Source organism: Pleurodeles waltl, chromosome 8, assembly GCF_031143425.1.
Source record: "Pleurodeles waltl isolate 20211129_DDA chromosome 8, aPleWal1.hap1.20221129, whole genome shotgun sequence".
Lineage (NCBI taxonomy): Eukaryota > Metazoa > Chordata > Amphibia > Caudata > Salamandridae > Pleurodeles > Pleurodeles waltl.
The window spans coordinates 543914728-543936330 of NC_090447.1; positions in this window are offsets into that span (position 1 = coordinate 543914728).

Here is a 21603-nt window from a genome sequence, read left to right on the forward strand (position 1 = left end):
GAGCCACAGCTATTCGGATCACAGGTGCAGCAGACATCCATTGCAAGGAAGATGGAGCTATGGCGCAGAATTGTCAACAGGGTTAACGCAGTGGGACAGCATCCAAGAACACGGGATGACATAAGGAAGAGGTGGAACGACCTACAGGGGAAGGTATGTTCTGTGGTATCCAGACACCAGATTGCTGTACAGAGGATAGGCGGTGGACCCCCACCTCTTCCCCCACAACTAACAACATGGGTGGAGCAAGTCTTGGCGATCATGCATCCTGAGGGCCTCGCAGGAGTAGCAGGAGGACTGGACTCTGGTAAGGCAAATCTTTACTACTTTATCCCCCCCAGCCCACCTGCATGCATTACATACTCCCACCCTCACACCCATCACCCCAACAACCCACAGATACCCCACTAACACAACCCACACATCCCAAAACCAAGCCCTGCATGTAACACCAATGCACAGACATCCATCACCAAAGCATGTCCAGGAGAGAGACTCACTCATGCCCCAAAAGCACCAATCACACAAGGGCCAAGCCAATAATGCAAGCACAGGAGTAGAGGGAAACTCACTCATTGCACAAGATGGCACACACAGATACAATAACTATGCATTTACACCCCAACAGGACCCCTACCCAACGTCACCGGACAGGAGGTGCCAGACATATCCAGCCCCCCCACAGAAGAGGCCCACAGTGACGACAGCACCTCTGCATGCCTGGATCAAGATGACCAGCACGGCCCATCAGGGACCTCGGGACAGTCGGTTCCCCTGACACAGTCACAAACCACCACTGAACCTTCCCCCACAGGAAACACCATCACAGCACCCACCCAGCGGGCCCATCCCTCTGTCCCCAGGACACGTCAATCAGCAGTGTGTCCACCACTACAGGGAACCCAGGCAACCCCACTAACACAGGACGATCAGGGACCTGGGTGCAGTGGGCACACGTTTCAGGGGACAGAGGCACAGGATAACAGGGAAGCTGGGAGGACTGCTGTGCGACAGGGGGAGGACAGGCCCAGGGAACTGACACTCCACGAGGCACTCTCCAACATCATGGAAGCTTACCACCATTCCCAGGAGACCATGGGCACGGTACTGGCCAAGTTTCAGGAGACCCAGCGGCTGCAGGAGGAACACTACCTGGGGATCAGGGAGGACTTGAAGTTCATCAAAACCACCCTGGTCACCATTGCAGGGGTGCTGGCAGACCTTCTCAACACCAGGAGGGACACAGTGGCACACCAACGGGCCCTGACACTAGCCTGGACGATGAACAGCCCTCCGCCTCCTCCTGCGCTAGTGAACAGGAGGCACCGCCACAGAAACAACATGCCACCCCACCCCTGCAGATGGAGAACCACCCCGCAAACAGTCCCTGAGATCCAGGAACAAGACAGAGAACATTGCCAAGACCACCACCAGGAAATAAGACCCCCCTGAATGTCACCCTTCTGTCCCACTTTGACATCCTGTCCACCTTAAACTGCCATTATCGACTTCCTATGCCCCATTGGACAATGCACCTGTGAATCAAATAGACTGGACTCTGCCAGGAACATTCCTCCACCATCACCCCAGCCCATTTTACAACCCCCTCCGCTTATTTGCACAGAAATAAACACACTTGAATCACAAAACAATCTGGAGTCAGTCTGTGCTTTCACAAATGTGTAATTGCAACATCTCTGAAATATGGCAATGTCAATGTACTTGTTCACATACCAATGTAACACAGCTGTAGGCCAGCCGTAAACATAGCAGAGGGCACAAAGTGGGACCCAGATCTGTGAAATGGAAAGCCAGAGTAACAAGTCAGGGTCCATACACAGAGTGAAAATGACATACTTATGCTAGCTCCAACAATAGTATGAGATGTGGGAAGCAGTTACATCTTCTTACCTGTGTCTCACTGGACGTATTGCATGATGATGCTGTTTCGGTTGTCGACATCTTCTTCTTCTGCCTCCTCTTCTTCACTGTCCACAGGCTCCACAGCTGCCACAAGACCACCATCAGGCCCATCCTCCTGCAGGAAAGGCACCTGGCGTCGCAAAGCCAGGTCGTGCAGCATACAGCAGGCCACAATTATCTGTCACACCTTCTTCGGTGAGTAGTATAGGGAGCCACCTGTCAGATGGAGGCACCGGAATCTTGCCTTCAGGAGGCCGAAGGTGCATTCTATAATCCTCCCAGTTCGCCCATGTGCCTCATTGTAGCGTTCCTCTGCCCTTGTCCTGGGATTCCTCACTGAGGTCAGTAACCATGACAGGTTGGGGTAACCAGAGTCACCTGCAAATGTCGAGGGACAACAGTTAGACAAACACTAACCCTTAGGGACAACCCCATACCCAGACACCTATGTCAACTGTGTTGGGACCTTGGCCTCACCTATTAGCCACACACAGTGCCTCAGGAGTTGCCCCATCACATAAGGGATGCTGCTATTCCTCAAAATGTAAGCGTCATGCACTGAGGCAGGATACTTGGCATTCACAGGAGAGATGTACTGGTCTGCCAAACACACCATCTGCACATTCATCGAATGGTAGCTTTTCCAGTTTCTGTACACCTGTTCATTCCTGCGGGGGGGTACAAATGCCACATGTGTACCATCAATGGCACCAATGATGTTGGGGATATGTCCCAGGGCATAGAAGTCACCTTTCACTGTGGGCAAATCCTCCACCTGAGTGAAAACAATGTAGCTGCGCATGTGTTTCAGCAGCGCAGACTATGGACAACACGTTAGAGAACATTGGCTGGGACATCCCTGATGCCATGGCCACTGTTGTTTGAAAAGACCCACTGGTCAGGAAATGGAGTCCAGACAGAACCTGCACTAGAGGGGGGATTCCTGTGGGATGGTGGATAGCTGAAATCAGGTCTGGCTCCAACTGGGAACACACTTCCAAGATTGTTGCACAATCAAGTCTGTATGTGATTATGATGTGTCTCTCTTCCATTGTCGACAGGTCCACCAGGGGTCTGTACACCAGAGGATGCCGCATCTCATCACCTGCCCCAGCTGACGTGCCCTATGGAGGAGAACAGCAAGCAGAGGGTCATCCAACACTGAGGTACCACAATGTGTTATTTTCTGAAACGTTGGTAATTCACAATGTGCCGGTATCTGTCTGTATTCCCGGCCTAGATAAGTGTGACACAGTTTTTATCCATCCCATGTGGCCCCCTGAAATGGTGGCTGCCTGACCTGGGAGGTGGGACAAGGAGAAATGAGGTAACTGCGCTGGCGTTGTACACCGTCGCCGTGGGTGGTCAAAGACTGTATCGCAATTCAGCATTGGTTAACATTGGGCCCATTGGGTCCCAGGAGCCAATGACGATGTACGCTGGCGGTGACGATACGCACCGCCGTGGATGTGACTGCCATTTTCTATCTGTTCACTCACTTGATACCTGACCTTCAACAGGAGAGGACCTACACTGCAAGTACTGCTGTGACCTGTGTCTGGAAGCGACGATGGCTACAGTGTCTGGGGAAAGGGCCCCTCCCTTCACTTCAGAGGAGTTGGAGAAACTAGTGGATGGGGTCCTCCACCCGTACACGCAACTGTACGGTCCTCCAGACAAACAGGTGAGTACACTGTGAGTATGCTGCGTGGGCAATGCCTGTTTTGAGTGGTGTGGATGGAAGATACATGGGGGGACTGAGGCCTGCATGTGCGGATGGTGAGTGTATGTGCGTCAGGGCATGGGTGGGAACTGGTGAGCAATGAGTATGACGGTCTAGACGGGTGAGTAATTTCCTTTCCTCCTGTACCTTTCCTCTAGGTCAGCGCCCACCAGAAGAAGGGTATTTGGCGTGCCATCACCCAGGACGTCTGGACCCTGGGGGTCTACCACAGATGGAGCACCCACTGCCGTAAAAGATGGGAGGACCTGCGCCGCTGGAGCAAGAAGACGGCAGAGGCCCAGCTGCGGATAGCCTCCTAACGTGGGAGTGGTGCTCGTCGCACCATGACCCCCTGATGTACCGGATCCTGGCGGTGGCCTATCCAGAGTTGGATGGGTGCTTGAGGGCATCACAGCAGCCACAAAGGGGTGAGTACACTCTCATTCAGCTGACTCTGCGCACATTACAAGGTGTCTGGGTGGGGGAGGTGGTCAGTGGGTTCCCCTAGGCCAGGGCGAACTTGGTAGGCAAGGTCCCTTGTTAGGCAGGCTTTGTGGCACCCCAACCCCACTAGTGGTAATAGCCATCTATACCTAGTCAGGCTCCTGTGACTTTCAGGTGTGCAGCAATTGGGCTTAGGCCTCGTACCCCATGGGCATGTGAATTTGCTAGGAACTGTTAGTGCATGGCGTAGTGCAGAGGGCTGCTCCCTGTGTGTTGTGTCCGCCAACGGTAGTGGTGTTGCATGCACTGAACATGTTTTTCTTCTGTCTTTCCCCCCTTTTTTTGTTTTGTCTCCCTGATCTTGTGTGCAATAGCATCATCTGGCGGAGGAGCAGTGGCACTGGAGAAGGAGGGAGCTGCAACCCACTTGGCCCTGGAGGGTGAAGCAATGGAGTCTGAAGCCACCAGTGGGACGGAGGGCGAGGGGAGCTCCACGACAGGGACAGGAGCATACACCAGTGACAGCGACTCCTCCTCTGATGGGAGCTCCCTTGCTGTGGCGGGCACCGCTGTGCCCACCGCATCAACAAGTACAGCTGCCACCACCCCACCAGCACCGCCCTCCCAGCAGCCCATCAGCGTGTGTCCCGTGCCCGCTCACCCAGAAGGATGGGCATCTCCTTTGCCCCAGGCACCTCAGGCCCTGCCCCAGTCAGCCCTGCTGCCCTCAGTGAGGAGGCTATTGACCTTCTGATATCCCTCACTGTTGGGCAATCTACCATTTTGAATGCCATCCAGGGTGTTGAGAGGCATTTGCAACAAACAAATGCATACCTGGAGGGCATTCATTCAGGGCAGGCGGCCCAACAGAGAGCATTTCAGGCTCTGGCCTCAGCACTGATGGCAGCCATTGTCCCTGTGTCCAGCCTCCCCCCTCCAACTTCCTCCACCCCGACCCAATCCCCTGTACCTAAGCCTATCCCAAGCACACAATCAGACCAGCATGCACACTCATCAACACACAAGAGTGGACATGGCAAACATAAGCACCACACATCCCACAAGCACTCACACAAGCACCATACCCATGCAGACACAGCAACATCCACTGCCTCCACTGTGTCCCCCTCCTCCACGTCCTCCTTCTCCCTCCCTATCTTGTCTCCACTCACACCTGCATGCACTACATCCTCAGCCACTACCTCCATCACCAGCACGCTCATCACCACACACTGCTCACGTGCACTCACCACCCCCACTACCATGCACACATCCCCAGTGTCCTCTCCCAGTGTGTCTGTGAGCCCTCCTCCCAAAGTACACAAACGCAGGCACACACCCACCCAACAGCCATCCACCTCACAACAGCCTACGGCCCATGCACCTTCACCCAAATTCAGCAAACGTACACCTCCTACAACCACTACCTCTTCCTCCACTCCCAAACCCCCTCCATCTTCCCGTTACAGTGTGTCAAAAAAAATTTCCTGGCAAACTTTGACCTCTTCCCTTTGCATACCCCCCGTCCTTCCCCTAGGGCCAGGCTTTCCAGGTCCCAGCCCAGCACCTCAGCCACCAAATCCCCAGGCACAGTGGTGCCAGCAACTGCGGGGTCATCAAGTGCGCCACCCATCAGGGCTGCCAGTGTGCCACGTAGCAAGGGCAAGGACATTCCGCCACCTGCCAAGGTGAAGAAGGTGCCCACATCCCGGATGGAGAAGCTGCACCTCCCAGCCACCAAGGGCTCCGCCAAAACAAAAGGGGACAGTGGCAAGACACCTGCGGCACCATCAAAGGTGGGGAAGGGACAAAGGCAGAAGAGAAGGTCAGGACAGGGCATGGTGGCACCGACTGAGGGACTAGTGTCACCCCTTCTGTCCACGACTACACCAACCTGTACGGCAGCGAACACCGCAACCTGCCCCGCCACCAGCACCGCCACCTGCACCGCCACCATCACCGCCACCTGCACAGCCACCTGCACAGCCACCTGCACCGCCAACCGCACGTCTGCAGCCTCAGCAACAGTCCCCAGCATCTTCCCCAGTGGGCAGCCATCAGAGGCTGCAGGAGACGTCCTGCTGTGTCCCTCAACAGGTGCTGACCCATGCATCACCGCCAGCACCGCCGCCACAGACACCGCCGCAAGCACCGCCACCAGCCCTGCGACGTGCTCGGACAGTGGCATCATCAATGACATGGCAATCCATCCCCAGTGGTCAGACGTCCGAGGCTGGAGGAGACTTCCTGGACCCTGCCCAGCTTCCATGAGGCATGACTTCCATCACTGTTTGCACCTGCAGGTGGAAGGCGAAGCTGCAGCAGTGTGGGGTTTGTCTGCCTCCATGGCCTATCATGCTACCTGTTGCTAGGCAATCTCGTGGCACACACACCCAGGTGAGGGAATGGGACAGGCCACACTGCCTGTGGAGCACTCTGGGCACCAGGCCCCCTCCAGAACCAGTGGAGAATCACATACACTACCTCAGTCCTTGGCAGGATGAAGCACTCTGGGCACCAGCCCCCCTCCAGAACCAGTGGAGAATCACATCCACTACCTCAGTCCTTGGCAGGATGAAGCACTCTGGGCACCAGGCCCCCTCCAGAATCAGTGGAGACTGTTATCCACTTGTGGCTTTGCACTCCCCAGGATAAAGAAGTGGGCAAACCACCCACTGGAAAGACTTGAGAGACTGTGGCTTTGCACTCCCCAGGATACAGCAATGGGCATGGAGCCCCCTTGTGCAGCGGTGGCGTTGTGCGTTCATCCGGCTGAGGTCCCCCCCCTTCCCTTCCCTCAGAGGTGCCTGTTTATTTTCGATCTGATGCCCCTGCAGTGTTCTCTCCGTTTCAAGTCAGGTATCTTGTGTGGGGTTCGCCCATGCATTTTGGGACCACTGGTCCACGGACAATGATTGGTACACTATCCGGACTTGTGTAGTTGGTGTACATATTTGTATACACCGAATTTTGAACTTTCACTATCAGATTTTTCATGATTACAATCGTTACAATCATTCAAGTTTGTCCTTGCGTTCTTCACAGGGGGTGGGGGGTGTATGTGTAATGTTGCTGCATGTATTTGTGTGTATGTTGTGGGTGAGGGTGGGGGTATTGTGTGTTGCATGTGTGTGTCACTCTCTTTTTCCTACCCCCCCATGTTGTAGGTGCAGTACTCACCGTGGTCGTCGACGGCGACTGTCCTGCTCCTGATAGAACAGGAGGAAGACCAGCATGGGCAGTACGTGTAGTTTGGGCTCCGTGGCGTCCTGGTTCCTCGTTGGGTGTTGAGAGGTGAGTGGTTTCCCTTCTGTGTACTGTTTCCGCAGTGCTTTTGATAGTGTTGGTACCGCCCCGGAAAAGGTGTCGGATAGACCTGTTGTGATACGGTGGGCGGTACTTTGTCCTCCGCCTGTCTGTTGGCAGTTACTGCTGCGGTGTTTGTTTCTACCACCGAGGCGGTCTGAGTGTTAAAGTGGCTGTCTATGTTGGTGGTTTCTGCCATGGTCGTGATTCTATTTGTTTTCGCCGGCCTGTTGGCGGTATTACCGCCGCTTTAACACCAACTGCCAGGGTTGTGATGAGGGCCATTGACCCCTGCCCCCTGAACTGTCCAGGGGCTACCATAGGGGTGAGTTATATGTCTTAAACAGAAAGGTTTGGGCCTTGTAAAAGGTTTACTTTGCCAGGCTGACATGGCAGTACAAACTGCACACACAGATTCTGCAGTGGCAGGTCTGAGGTGTGTTTTAAAGAGCTACTTACGTGGGTGGCACACTCAGCTTGCAGGCTCAGTAGTAGCATTTGAATTGCAGGCCCTGGGCACATGTAGTACATTTTACTAGGGACTTATAAGTAAATTAAATATGCTGATTTGGGGAATAACACAATATTACCATGTTTTAAGGAGTGGGCACATGCACTTTAGCACTGATTAGCAGTGGTAAAGTACTCAGAGTTCTAAGGCCAACACAAATAGGTCCACCAAAAATGGTGGAGAAGAGACAAAACGTCTGAGAGACGGCCACCCCAAAGCTCACATGTCTAACACCCACAAACTAATGGAATGGCAGTCATCAGGACAGAGGAGAGACTCAGAGGCTTCTGGCTGCTGTAGACAACAGCCATGCTGGCAGGCACAGGCCCCAGCGAGAGACCACAATAGGAAGAAGTAGTGATCCCTATCACAGGAGACTAAGGGCCTGATTTAGATCCTGGGGGAGGGAATACTCTGCACAAACGTGATGGATATTCCGTCCGCCATATTACAATCCTCACAGCGAGCCATCAAATCTGTACACTACTGCAATACACAGACCACCACAAACACCACAAGAGTTGCTAGGAAGAAAAATGGAACACCAATCAGGAGGAAAACCAGCAGAGGGCGCTACAGCCTTGTGATGCCCAGTGACCCTGCACTAGTGAAAGTATGGGAAGAATAGCTAAAAATGGAGCATGAACAGACCCGAGGACAGAAATGCAGGCGAGCCCATAATGTGGAATGCCACAGAATGTGATGAACTAAAAGCACCAGAACGAGAACATATGAGCCCCATCACATTTTCCATCATTTCTAGAACATAATTCAATTTCACAGCACCTTTAAGAAGTGATGCCCGCAGGTTTAGCTAGGTATGGCAAGCATGTTGTTAAAAGTGCCAGCACTGGAGTAGCCTTGAAGTTAACTGAAAGTTGCTGAGTAGGCAGACCAAAACAAACTTTTAATACTATTTTTGGGAGACAAGAATAACTTACCAGCACCCATGCAAGTGCATAACTACCCCCTAGTAGGAGAACACTGGTATTGGAATATCTCTTACACAAGAAGAGTCAGTATGGACACTGAAATGGGAAAAACACAAAGATTATCCCTCTTCATTCCAGAAGCCAAGGACCTTTATTAAATAAAGTGGGTTATAGCCCATCATGAGTGTTATATTGCACAAGGGGTACTCAGAAATCATTAGGGACCTGGGTTATCAATTATAAAACAAAGACTGTGGTTCCTAATGATAGCGCGTCCAGCCCTTATAAATTATTTGTACTTGGACACGCTGGAGGTTGGTGAACCTTTTAACCGAGTTGGGCTCTCCTCATCCAAAATAGTCGGATCACTCAAATCAATAATCAATAACCATTGTAATCAATACCCAATACTAAATTAATGGATCAAACAACACATTAGGAATCAATAACAATCGGTATTTTGACGCACCATGACCTTTCAGTCATGAATAACCACACCAGTTTGTTAGAAGTTAATGAATTTATTTCCCTGTATTAACAAAGCTAACACAATATATGTGAGTCTCAAAATCAAATAATATATGTATACGAACATTACTAGCTATCCACAGCGGCAGAAGAAACGCAATCTACGCAAAATCTGGATTATAATGCACTCGGTTATAGCAATACAAATCACTAATAATATAAGTAACTGAATTTGACTAATTGCATACATCGGTCAGCATAACAAGATTTCAATTTAGCATGGTGCATCAAGTGAATACCTCAACTAACCTTTAATTAGCATTGGCATGTGGGGCTTCATGCAAAACGAATTTAGTCAACACAAATTTAGAAAACTCCTAGCTTGGGCCCTATCAAAGTAGCAGTTGGTACCTAGGAAGGAAAACACAATGCATAATACAATTATCCTTTCATATTTACCAAATACAATCAGTATTTAAGAAAAGTCTTCGTCCTCCAGGTGCCGGTTCGATCAGCATGGGGCAGATTTTAAAGGGGGCAAAGTTAAGGGCAAGTTTCCTTGCGGCAGCAAGGAGAATGGGGTAAAAGTTACTGCATGGGCAAGACGGGGCAATTTAAAGTTAAAGTCTCTAGGGTGAGAATTCTTTAAAGTCTCTTTCTCTGCGACAGAGAAAAGGCATCGGAGGGTCGTTCAAGATGGCTTCTTGAATCAGGCTTCAAAATGGCATCAAAGAAAATGGCTGACTTCTCTTTGTCCGGTGGGTTTAAGTAAGAAACATTCCAAATTCTTCAGGGTCTTCCATTGGAGGGTTCATAGGGTGGCTTCCTTTTGACCAATGAATAGTGTCTTTCTCCTAGTACTCATTTTTACATACATTGTCCTTGGAGCCTTGGAACACAAGTTGCAACAAAGTTTGCCAATTATTTCTGTATCAGTACTTTTATTGTCCGTACCTGCAGAAACTGACCTTGCTTAAAAGGGATGAAACCAGTCTAGCACGAAACCTTGAGATAAGTGTATTAGTCATCTCTACTGGAAAAATACAGCCTTAAAGTAAAATAATGTCTTTGTTAATGCAAGTAAAACCACACAGTTAAAATTTGAGACCAGGCAACTAGGCCAAAGCCTCTGCTAAATTTAAGCTAAGCATATAACAGTTTCAACAAGAAAATCATGGAATACATTTGCAATTATGACGGATTACTACATTTGTCAATTCTTCATGATTAATTAAGCCCGTTTATAATAATGGCGAACTACCCCGTGGGCACAATTTCCCACGTACATAATTTTTCTTCGCTAAAATCACACTACCTTATACGATTTTGGTTACATAATATATGAATATTTGTTAGTCCTTCTTTTTCTGCGTCATCAATCCCTCCTCTGAAGACTAATTATGTGAACACATCAAATCTTCCCACAAATTTTATTTCATTAAAATTCTGTTTTAGTAATTTGGCACTTCAGTCAATTCCCTCTTCCTTTTGGTTCCCTTTGATTTTTCTCTGTATATTTCTACCATTTTTTTTTGTTCTTTCTCTTCTCTTCTCCTTTTGTTTCTTGTTTTCAATATTTTAATAGCTTTCCATATCCCCCAAATAACTAATAAACAAATTAATACTATTAATATTCCTTTTACTATTTTCAGTAATAGTCCGTTCCAAATGTTGCTGAGCCAATTTCCCACGGAAGCAAATCCTTTTCCAACCTTTTCCCATACTCCTGGTTCTTTCAATTCTTTCAAATCTGCACTCTCGTTAGTTAAATTTGTAAGCATTTTTCTAATTTGCGCACTGTTGTCTGGAATATAAGAACAACAGTGATGTGCACTAAGCATTTTGCAAACGCCGCCATCTTTTGCTAAAATAATGTCCAAAGCAAGCTGATTTTGAAGAGTCATAGCTCTTTCTGCAGCAAGTCCAGCATCCATCAGGGTTATAGCTCCTGAGAACTTTGTCAACATGTTATCCACAATAGTAGACAACTTTCGTATTTTAATTGAATTCAATATGACTCCTACTGAAGGAATCATTGCTCCAAATATATCTCCTATCACACCAGAAGCTGTCTCCCTTTTCTGAACATGGTGTGTTTCAGACAGCTTTGGAAATTTCTTTAGGTCGTCTAGTTGATAAATCTTTGGAAATACTATTCCCAAATAACATCTCCCATACCATCCTTTTGGAAGACGATAATAGGCGTTAAGTCCACAAATATAATATACCCCTGGAATAACTGGGTCTTGTCCATTCAGCATGAACGTCCACTTAGCTTGAAACAAAAACGTATGTTTACATTCACTCGTTCCCACAAAGATTGTGTCATAATATGATTTAGGTCTATATATACAAAGCCTCCCTACGTGTATTGCATCTAAAGCTAGTTTCCCTTGTGTCTTTATTGCGGCAAAAGCATAGTTATCTACAGATGTCCTTTTGTGTAATTCCCTTTCTAATTTCTCCTTCCCCACCTTCCTCCTATCGTCAGTGTGATCTAAAAAACTTTTCTTCATCGGTGAAAGCAAGTATGTAAGGTTTTCTCTGTGAGCGTAAGCTGTGTGAAAAGGTGACAATGGCTCGAAGAAACCCCTAACTAATTTTATATAATAATCTCTTGCTACTTTACTCAGGTGCTCAATTATGGGGACATATGCAAATACAACATCATGATTGGAATAAAAGTGTTGAATATACTCCTGGCCATAAAATCTGGTCATTAATAAACTACATGAAATTCCATACGTAAGAGGCATGCTATAATATGTCACTCCTTCTTTTACTGAGGTCGGTATTTGTGTGCACACATAACAATCTTTTGCATCCATTGTCTCAACATACTCATTCAGCAAGAGATAGAAGACGTTAGAAGAAAGCTCTTTCTTGCCATGCCAATATTTCTCGTCTTGTTCGAGTTTCTGCAAAGGAGTTAATTCAGTAGTAGTTTTAGAAGTAGAAGCATCATTTCCGTCTCTTTCATTCTCTCCATGTATTCCAAGAACTATTGCTATGATTATTAGTACACATGCAGTTATTAAACCTATACATATGTATTTACATTTCATTTTGTGTCCTTTTGTAGTGTAGCCTGTCATGATCTATATAGAATCAGAAAGTTGAAGACACTTTATCAAATCAAATTTGCAGATATATATAAAGCTGAACGAGGTAAATGTTCACACAGTTTTCTTTAGCAGCTTAGTCTTTTATCGGTTTAGCAGCTTTGTCTCAAAATCGGTTTCAAAGTCAATCAAGTTATCAATGTCTTATCCGGTTCAAAGTCAATCAGGTTGTCAATGTCTTATCCGGTAATGTTCATGACATTTTCATTTCTCAAGTACCAAAGTGTTGTTCTGCTTCTTCGTTTTCGAGACTGAGAGATAGGAATTCGTCTGACCAATCGTTAGTGGCTATGTATGCCCACTCCGGACCAGAATATCTTCTGCTCGGTATTCTTTTCCTCTTCAATTTTGCATCACCTTTTGATTCTCTCTTGCTGACGTCTTGTTCTTTGGCTGTGTCTTTTTCTTCACTTGGTGATATTATTGCGACAAACACTTCTTTTCTTTTCTCCTTCAACTTTGGCCCTTCACTTTCGTTTAATATTTCTTTAGTCCTTAATTCCACTGGCGATATACTTTGTCTCCGTTTCGCACTGTTTTCACTTGATGGACCTGCAACCGGTTCTGGAAGAGTTTGAACAATTTCACTCTGTCCTGTCTTGTCTTCTCCCGCTAGGAGGTCAATCAGGTTTTCGTTTTCTTTTCCTGTATCGTCTGCTTCTAGGAAAGCCCTCCTCTGATCAGGCTCTCCTGCTCCTTCACCTGTCGCAGGCTCTTTGTCACCTTCGGGATCTTCGTCACTTCCTGAAGCTTCTCCTCGGTTCTCCTCAAATGGATCAGCTGTTTCTTCCTCAGAAAATATTTCCCCTTCCTCTATTTCTGCTTGTTCGCCTCCAGGTTCTCTTTGTCCTGTCTCGGTGCCTGGTATTCTCTTGTCAGTTGCAGGTGATTTCAGCGCTTCAACTTTCTCTTCTGCGGGGCACGTCACCCTTTTCGTGTGACTGGCGTGAATCCAGTTGGCAACTCCCGCACATTTCACAGCGGTGGTAGTTGTCAGAATCACTTGGAAAGGTCCTTTCCAACGGGGTTTCAGACACGACTTCCTCACGTGTTTCTTTACCACGACCCAGTCACCTGCTTTGAGGGCATGTCCTGGACCTTGGATCGGTGGCAAGGTGGTTGCCTCCACCTAGTGAGAAAAAGAGCGGACCACATCAGCCAGACCTTTGCAGTAGTCCAATACCATATCATCGGTAATATTTACAAGTGCATTTGCAGGGACTGCTGGAAGTCTCGTGGCTCTGCCCATGAGGATCTCATGCGGCGATAGTCCAGTCTTTCTATCAGGTGTGTTTCTCATTGACATTAACACCAAAGGCAATGCGTCAGGCCATTTCAAGTTTGTGGATGCACATATTTTCGCCATTCTTGATTTCAGCGTGCCATTCATTTGCTCCACTAGTCCTGATGCTTCAGGGCGGTAGCTACAATGCAATTTTTGCTCAATGTTCAGTGCTGCGTACAATAATTTTATTACTTCGTTATTAAAGTGACTTCCCCTATCTGGTTCTAAAGAGATCGGGAATACGAAACATGGTATTAGTTCTCTCAGGAGTAGTTTTGCAACTGTGAGACTGTCATTTCTGCGTGTAGGGTATGCTTCAATCCAATGACTAAAAATACACACAATCACCAACACATACTTCAAGCCTGCATGCATAGGCATCTCAATGAAATCCATTTGCATCCTGCTGAATGGACTACCTGCTCTTCCAATGTGGCTCAAATTTACTACTGTTCCCTTCCCTGCGTTCATTTGTTGGCAAATGAAGCAACGATGGCAAACTGCTTCAGCAACTTGACGGAATTTGGGATTAAACCAATCGATTTTGAATAATCTAATCATAGCATCCCTTCCAAGGTGGGCTTGTCCATGATACAACCTGGCTAACTGTGTCAAAAGACTGTCTGGCAGAACCAATCTCCCTTCATTTGAAACCCACAAATCATCTGTTTTCTTTCCGCATTGTAATTTGCTCCATGAGAGTTTCTCATCTTTACTGACATTATTCTGTAGGAATTTCAATTCTTCAATCGTATCTACAACTTTTAGAGCAAAGGCTTCACTTGGTTCAAGTTCTGGCTCATTTATCATATTCCATTCGTCCCTGAGTAATATACAGTTCAATGCGTAAAATCTTGCGACTTGATCTGCATATCCATTTCCCAAAGAAACGAAGTCTTGTGATTTCGAGTGTGCACTACATTTTACCACTGCTACTTCCCCTGGTAACTGGATGGCGTGTAACAATTCTCTTATTCTTTCACCATTCTTCACTGGTGATCCTGAAGAGGTCATGAAGCCTCTCTGCGACCACAATTGTCCAAAATCATGCAGTATTCCAAATCCGCACTGACTGTCAGTGTAAATGGTGACTTTCATTAATGCGGAAAGTCAGCAAGCTCTAGTGAGGGCTACTAGTTCTGCTACCTGTGCAGAATAAACTCCCTGAAGCCAAGATGCTTCCAGAACACCTGTTATTGTACATACAGCATACCCTGCTTACAGTATCCCTAGTGCATCTCTTAAACATGAACCATCAACAAAAATAATTTGATCATTTTCTTCCTATCAGGTGTCTTTGATATCAGGTCTTGGTTTTGTACAAAATTCAGTCACCTGAAGACGTGCTCGATGTCTTCAGCGTTCTCAATTTCAACATTTTCACTGGGAAACAACGTTGCTGGATTCAACGTAGTACACCTTTTCAGATGCACATTGGGTGATCCCAAAATGATTGTCTCGTACCTTGGAAGCCTAGCACCGGTCATGTGCTGTGTTCGGCAACGTGTCAAAAGTATTTCGACTGAGTCAGGGACCATGACTGTTAAAGGATGTCCCATCACTATTCCTTCACTCTGAATTAAGCTAATACCAACTGCTGCTAAGGCACGCAAGCACCCTGGCAGTGCTGCTGCGACCGGATCCAAAGTAGCTGAAAAATATACTACTGGTCTGTTTATGCCACCATGGGCTTGAGTCAAGACAGACAAGGAACATGCATCACGTTCATGACAAAACAATGTGAAAGGCTTTGTGTAATCAGGCATACCTAAAGCTGGAGCTCTGCACATGCATTCCTTTAATTCATTAAAAGCATCCATTTCGTCTCTTTTCAACACTATTTCATCCAGCGCATCTGGGTTAGTTTCAGCAAAGGTTTGGCTAGAGCCGCGAAATTGGGAATCCATTGATGACAATAGCTCACCATTCCCAAAAACCTTCTCACATCCCTCCTCGTTTTTGGTGGACTCATTTGAAGTACACTTGTTATTCTTTCTTTCATGATTCTTCTCGACCCTTTCTGTATTTGGTGACCCAAATATTTCACTTTCTTCTGGCAGAATTGTAATTTTGAGGGGGACACTTTGTGTCCATTCCTTCCCAAATGATTCAACAGAGCAATAGTGTCAACCGTACAGTCATTTTCTGTTTTGGATGCGATCAGTAAATCGTCAATATACTGTACCAGGGTTGATTCAAAAGGTAATTCTAATGATTCCAAATCTTTCTTTAGAATCTGATTGAAAATTGATGGTGACTCCGAAAACCCTCGAGGAATTCGACACCAACTGTAGACTCTGTCCAAGAATTTGAAACAAAAGAGAAATTGGCTGTCCTCATGAAGAGGCACAGAAAAGAATGCTTGTGACAAATCGATGACTGAGAACCACTCAGCATCACAGGGAATTTGAAACATTATCACAGCTGGATTTGGTACTACGGGACAACATTTGACTATTATGTCATTTATTTTTCTCAAATCTTGAACAATTCGGACCTTTCCACTCGGTTTTATTAATCCCATGATTGGTGAATTACATGGACTACTTAGCACTTCTTTCAGTACTCCCTGTTTCACAAACTCATCAATGAGTTGGGCGACTTTTGTGAGAGTGTCTTGTGACATATGGTATTGTGGAGTTTGAGGAAAATTTACATTGGGTTTTACGGTCACTTTCACTGGTTCTACTCCTTTGACCAATCCTACTTCCTTCCCTGTCATATCCCACACTTCTCTTTCAACTGTTTCTTGTAACTCGGCAGGAATATCTGCTTCAATGAGCATAGGATAAAGAGTAATCAGGGGATACTCTTCATCAACAGTTTCCACTTCGTCCCCTCCTAAACTGTCCTCTTCTTCCTCATCAATGTTTGTCTAAATTTTAATTCCATCATTTAAGCACATAATCGAGCATCCTAATTTACACAATAAATCTCTCCCTAATAGTGATATCAGGCTTGAGTCACATACCACAAATTTATGTGACCCTTGATAGTTACCAATTCTGACTTGCACTGGATCTGTGATTGGGTTTGTCAAATACCTATTTGCTACTCCCACTACTTGAACGGTTCTCCCAGAAAGTGGCAAATTTGGTACTTCGATACTTCTGACTGTAGAGCGTGTAGCTCCGGTGTCAACCAAGAATGAAACGCTGTTACCCATAACTCTTCCTTCCACATATGGACCCTTTTGGTCAACTTCCAAAGATGCTGCAAGCATACAATTTCCCTCCTCATCTGAACTTTCACTCTCCCACACATTGTTTATTCCATTCTCACTGTGTAACGGGAATTGGTGTACTGTGTTGTTTTGATTCATTCCTTGACCCGTGACCTGTTGAGGAAGCATTACTTGTTGCTGATTCATTGGTGCTAAGGTTATTTGCATCTGCTGATTAGGTACCCTAGGAAACTGCTGTTGCATTGGCTGCAACTGTGCCATTTGTACACAGGGCATTTGCACCTGCTGTGGTTGTACGGGTTGTAAACCCTGCATCTGATTCACATTATTTAGAAAATTTGGATTTGGACCTCTCATTTCCGGTCCTCTCATATTCTGAAATTAATTGACATCATTGTTTTGCTGACCTACACCTTCCTGCACCAACATTGGGCACTCCCGTTTCCAATGCCCGACAATTCCGCACGTGTGACATGGCATCACCTTCTTCATTGCCTGTATACCATTTAGAATCACAACCGTATTTAAATCAGGACCATTATTCACAAAACCTCCTCGGCCTCTGCCTCTCATCTGTGGCTGAAACATAGCATTTCCCTTCTGTTGCAGCTGCTGCAACTGCTGTTGGAAACCTTGCAAACCTTGCAGACCTGTCTGAGCTGCTCTAAGCTGCATCACCATCACTTTTTCCTTCAACTTTTTCTGTTTCGTCTCAATCTCATCACTGCAGTATTTTGCATAATTCAACACCTCATCGATCGACTTTGACTGCCAACAAATCAAATGCATTTTAATCATCTGTCTAATCTCAGGTCTCAACCCTTCCACAAATCTGAACACAAAATGGAGCATGTCCTTTGGCTCAATCGTTTCTGTGCCACTGTAATTTTTAAAAGCTTTCAACAATCTCTCATAGTATGCATGTATTGACTCTTTAACTTCTTGTGCTGTTCTGTCAATTCTCTGCCAATCTACATATTTCGACGCAACCTTTGTTTTCAAATGTTCAATCACTTTATGGTATAAACCCATTACCGTAGGCAATGGTGCACCTGTGTCTCTATCTCTTTCTGGTTCACTTGTTGGCCAACCTATAGCCCTTTTACAATCTTCCCACAAATCTGCCGGAACCACAATTTCTAATAAAGTATTCAGGTCTTCCCAAAGACATTTTGCGAGTTTCACAAATCTATCTGTTTGTTGATACCATTCGATCGGTTTCTCTCTTAATTTAGGAAATCATCCGTAAAGGATTGAATATTGCACCTGTGCCACGGTACATGTACAAGTTTGCCCCTGCTGTTTCTCTCATTGGCAACATGGTTATCAGATCAACACTCTGTTGTGCTTTCTCATTCCGATCTGGGATACTTTCTTTCTTTTTGTCCTTTTTCTTAACCCACCTGCACTCCCATTTGTCTAAACATCTCCAGACCTGCGCGCTTTGCAGTATCTCTTTAAGGTGTGTTTTCATCCCCGCAGATCTCATGTGTTCAAAATCTTTTGTCTCATAGTCTAACCTGTAACTTCTGCTCAGGTGTTTGGTCTTACCTATATCGATCTTGTTTCTGTTTGCAATTTCTTGTAACTTCTTATGTATGCTGCTTTCTTCTCTTGTGATTCTAGGGCACATGTATCTCAGCTCTTCTTCTGTGTATGATTCTAACCTGTTCAAACCCATCGTTCCCTCTACTAGTTCGTCATCTTCCATGCCCAGTCTTATTTTATTCAAATACTCTTCTCCCTTCCCGCTGGGTGTACTCTGTTGGGAGTTCAGGCTGTTCAACCATTGTGTTAGCTGTTGCACGTTCAGTCCCATCAATGTAGCACTTACATCGACTGCTACTGATGGTTTCTGTAACATTTCTGTTTTTGAGGTTAGCCGTACTACTAGTGGTGGATTTGACCTTACCACAGTTGACGGAGCACAAATTGGAATTGGACTGAATTCCAACAAGGACCCAGATCTATTTGGCAGTGTTCCTACCGGAGTTGTTTCTAGAGTATTTTCCTGTCTCATTTTGTGTCATTACCCCTTGGTCGCATACATTCGGCTTTGCCTGTATATACAATGGTACTGGCAGACCTACAGTGATAGGCATAGATATTGCATCTGGATTCTGTCTGTTCCCTGAATTCTGTGGCATGTTAATTCCCACATTATGGTTCGTCATTGCTGGCATACCTAACTGGTTTTCTGCTATTTGAGTGTACCTCAGCACTTCTTGCATCTGCTTCTGAGGCATCAAAATTTGTGTTGATTTGGCTTGAATCATTGTCGGTCTTTGGTAATTCTGTCCTCCCTGCGCTTTTAAACTAGAAGTCATTTCCAGATTATGCTCATCACAACAGCGCCTTTGAACCTGTGGCTGATAATCATTGACAGGTTTCAATTTCGGCACGTCAGGATATATTCTCTGAACTTGTGGTATTTGTGGTGTAAAAGGCATGTCGGGACTACTTTGCCTCTGCGATATTCTCAAATTCGGTGTTACAGTACCCTGTATTGGTTCGGGAGGGGCAGTACTGGTGTTTGGGCCATTTTCGCTTTCCACATATGGTGGCGGGCGGTCATTTAGCAATTGCATAATGAACTCCTCATCGTCTGACTCGCCTGACCTTTTTGAATTTCTGTTGTTTTCTCTATCTCTGGACTGACTCCTGTTTGTTTTATAGGTAGCTTTCCTTCCGTCTCTGGTTCGTCAGTAATTGCTGGAAACAATTTAATTCCCTGCAATACGTCTGATCTCCAAACCTTTTGAGTACTATCCCATCTAGCATCCGCTAGTGTCTTTTCTACTTTTCTCACTCTTGTTTCAAATTTCTTCTGTTGTTGCCTTCTAGCTATCAGCTCCCAAATTGCTAATGCTTCAAACTGTGCTGGTCTTGGAGGTACTTTCATGTCGTATAGCGCGAATCTTAGATTCTCCAAAACTCTTAGATTAAACGACCCATGGATGGAGAACGCTACACTTCCATGCTTTTCTGTTAATTTACACCATTGCTTTAACCAAAGACATAGTGCAACACCCTTTTCTTCAATCATGATGTAAGCTGGTGTACCCTCAGGCGGTGTTTCTTCTCCTACATTTGCTTTAATATATACATCTCCCCTCAAGGCACTCTTAAATGGTTTGAAAAATTTTATCTTTCCGTCTTTTATTTTCTTAAAAAGATGTAATCAATAAGTGACTTTAATTCCTGGAATACTCTTTGCTTGCCTTTCCCCACCAATTGCGTTTCACGGACTGTGTCCAATCCGTGCGCGACCCTTCTCACCAACCAACCTATCCCAGCGCGGCTCCTAGTGACGTCACACCCACACACTGTGGCTGACAAAGTCCCGCAGCTTGTCCTCCTTCATTCAGCTTCACTCAAAACTAATTTCTGCAATATATCGTGAGCCCTAACCAAAAAGAAGAAAACAAATCTGTCGGTTTACTACAGGAAGGGTAATACAATCGCTTCAGAAACCTTAGGGATTTTTCACTAGCCTCGGCAGTTATTCCATCTTTCTCGGTTTCCCACTATCGCAAGCAAAATTTGACCCGCAAATTTTACTCTCAACTGATCAATGAACTATTCTAGCGCGCCTTAGAATTCGTCAAATCTCAAAGTCGAAAATGTTCTTTCATTCCTCAATATTCATACTGACTCGTTGACCACGCCCGATCAACCTATTAAACCGAACAGATTACAACATCAATCAAGTGTCTCATACACTTTTCAACATACTCCGGAGTCTCTTGACCTCGCAGGGCCTGTCTCAACATCAACAACCATATGGACAATTTTTCCTGCACAAAGCGCTACACACATATGAAGTTCGACGACTTCCCTACTCTCACACTTTGGAGTATCACTCCTCTAAAATTTGGGATTGGAGTTCGTGACCCCCTAAAATCCTCACAAACTTCACAATTCATCTGCGGCATAAGCTGTGCAAGCGCGAAACCCTAACTTCACTCATACTGTCACTAGAAACGCCGAAAACATTCTCACACCTCCATTTCCTCCATTCGCAAGCTCCGAGATTCCGGGAAAGTCATTGGGGATTTAGGGCATCATCATCTCTCCAACTTGTTTTATCAAAGAAAATTCTAACTTGACTCCGTCTATTGTTCGGATGGGGTCCCAAAGGGCGTAACCATCAATCTCTACTACCATCTACTGGTAGCGCGTCCAGCCCTTATAAATTATTTGTACTTGGACACGCTGGAGGTCGGTGAACCTTTTAACCGAGTTGGGCTCTCCTCATCCAAAATAGTCGGATCACTCAAATCAATAATCAATAACCATTGTAATCAATACCCAATACTAAATTAATGGATCAAACAACACATTAAGAATCAATAACAATCGGTATTTCAACGCACCATGACCTTTCAGTCATGAATAACCACACCAGTTTGTTAGAAGTTAATGAATTTATTTCCCTGTATTAACAAAGCTAACACAATATATGTGAGTCTCAAAATCAAATAATATATGTATACGAACATTACTAGCTATCCACAGAGGCAGAAGAAACGCAATCTACGCAAAATCTGGATTATAATGCACTCGGTTATAGCAATACAAATCACTAATCACTAATATAAGTAACTGAATTTGACTAATTGCATACATCGGTCAGCATAACAAGATTTCAATTTAGCATGGTGCATCAAGTGAATACCTCAACTAACCTTTAATTAGCATTGGC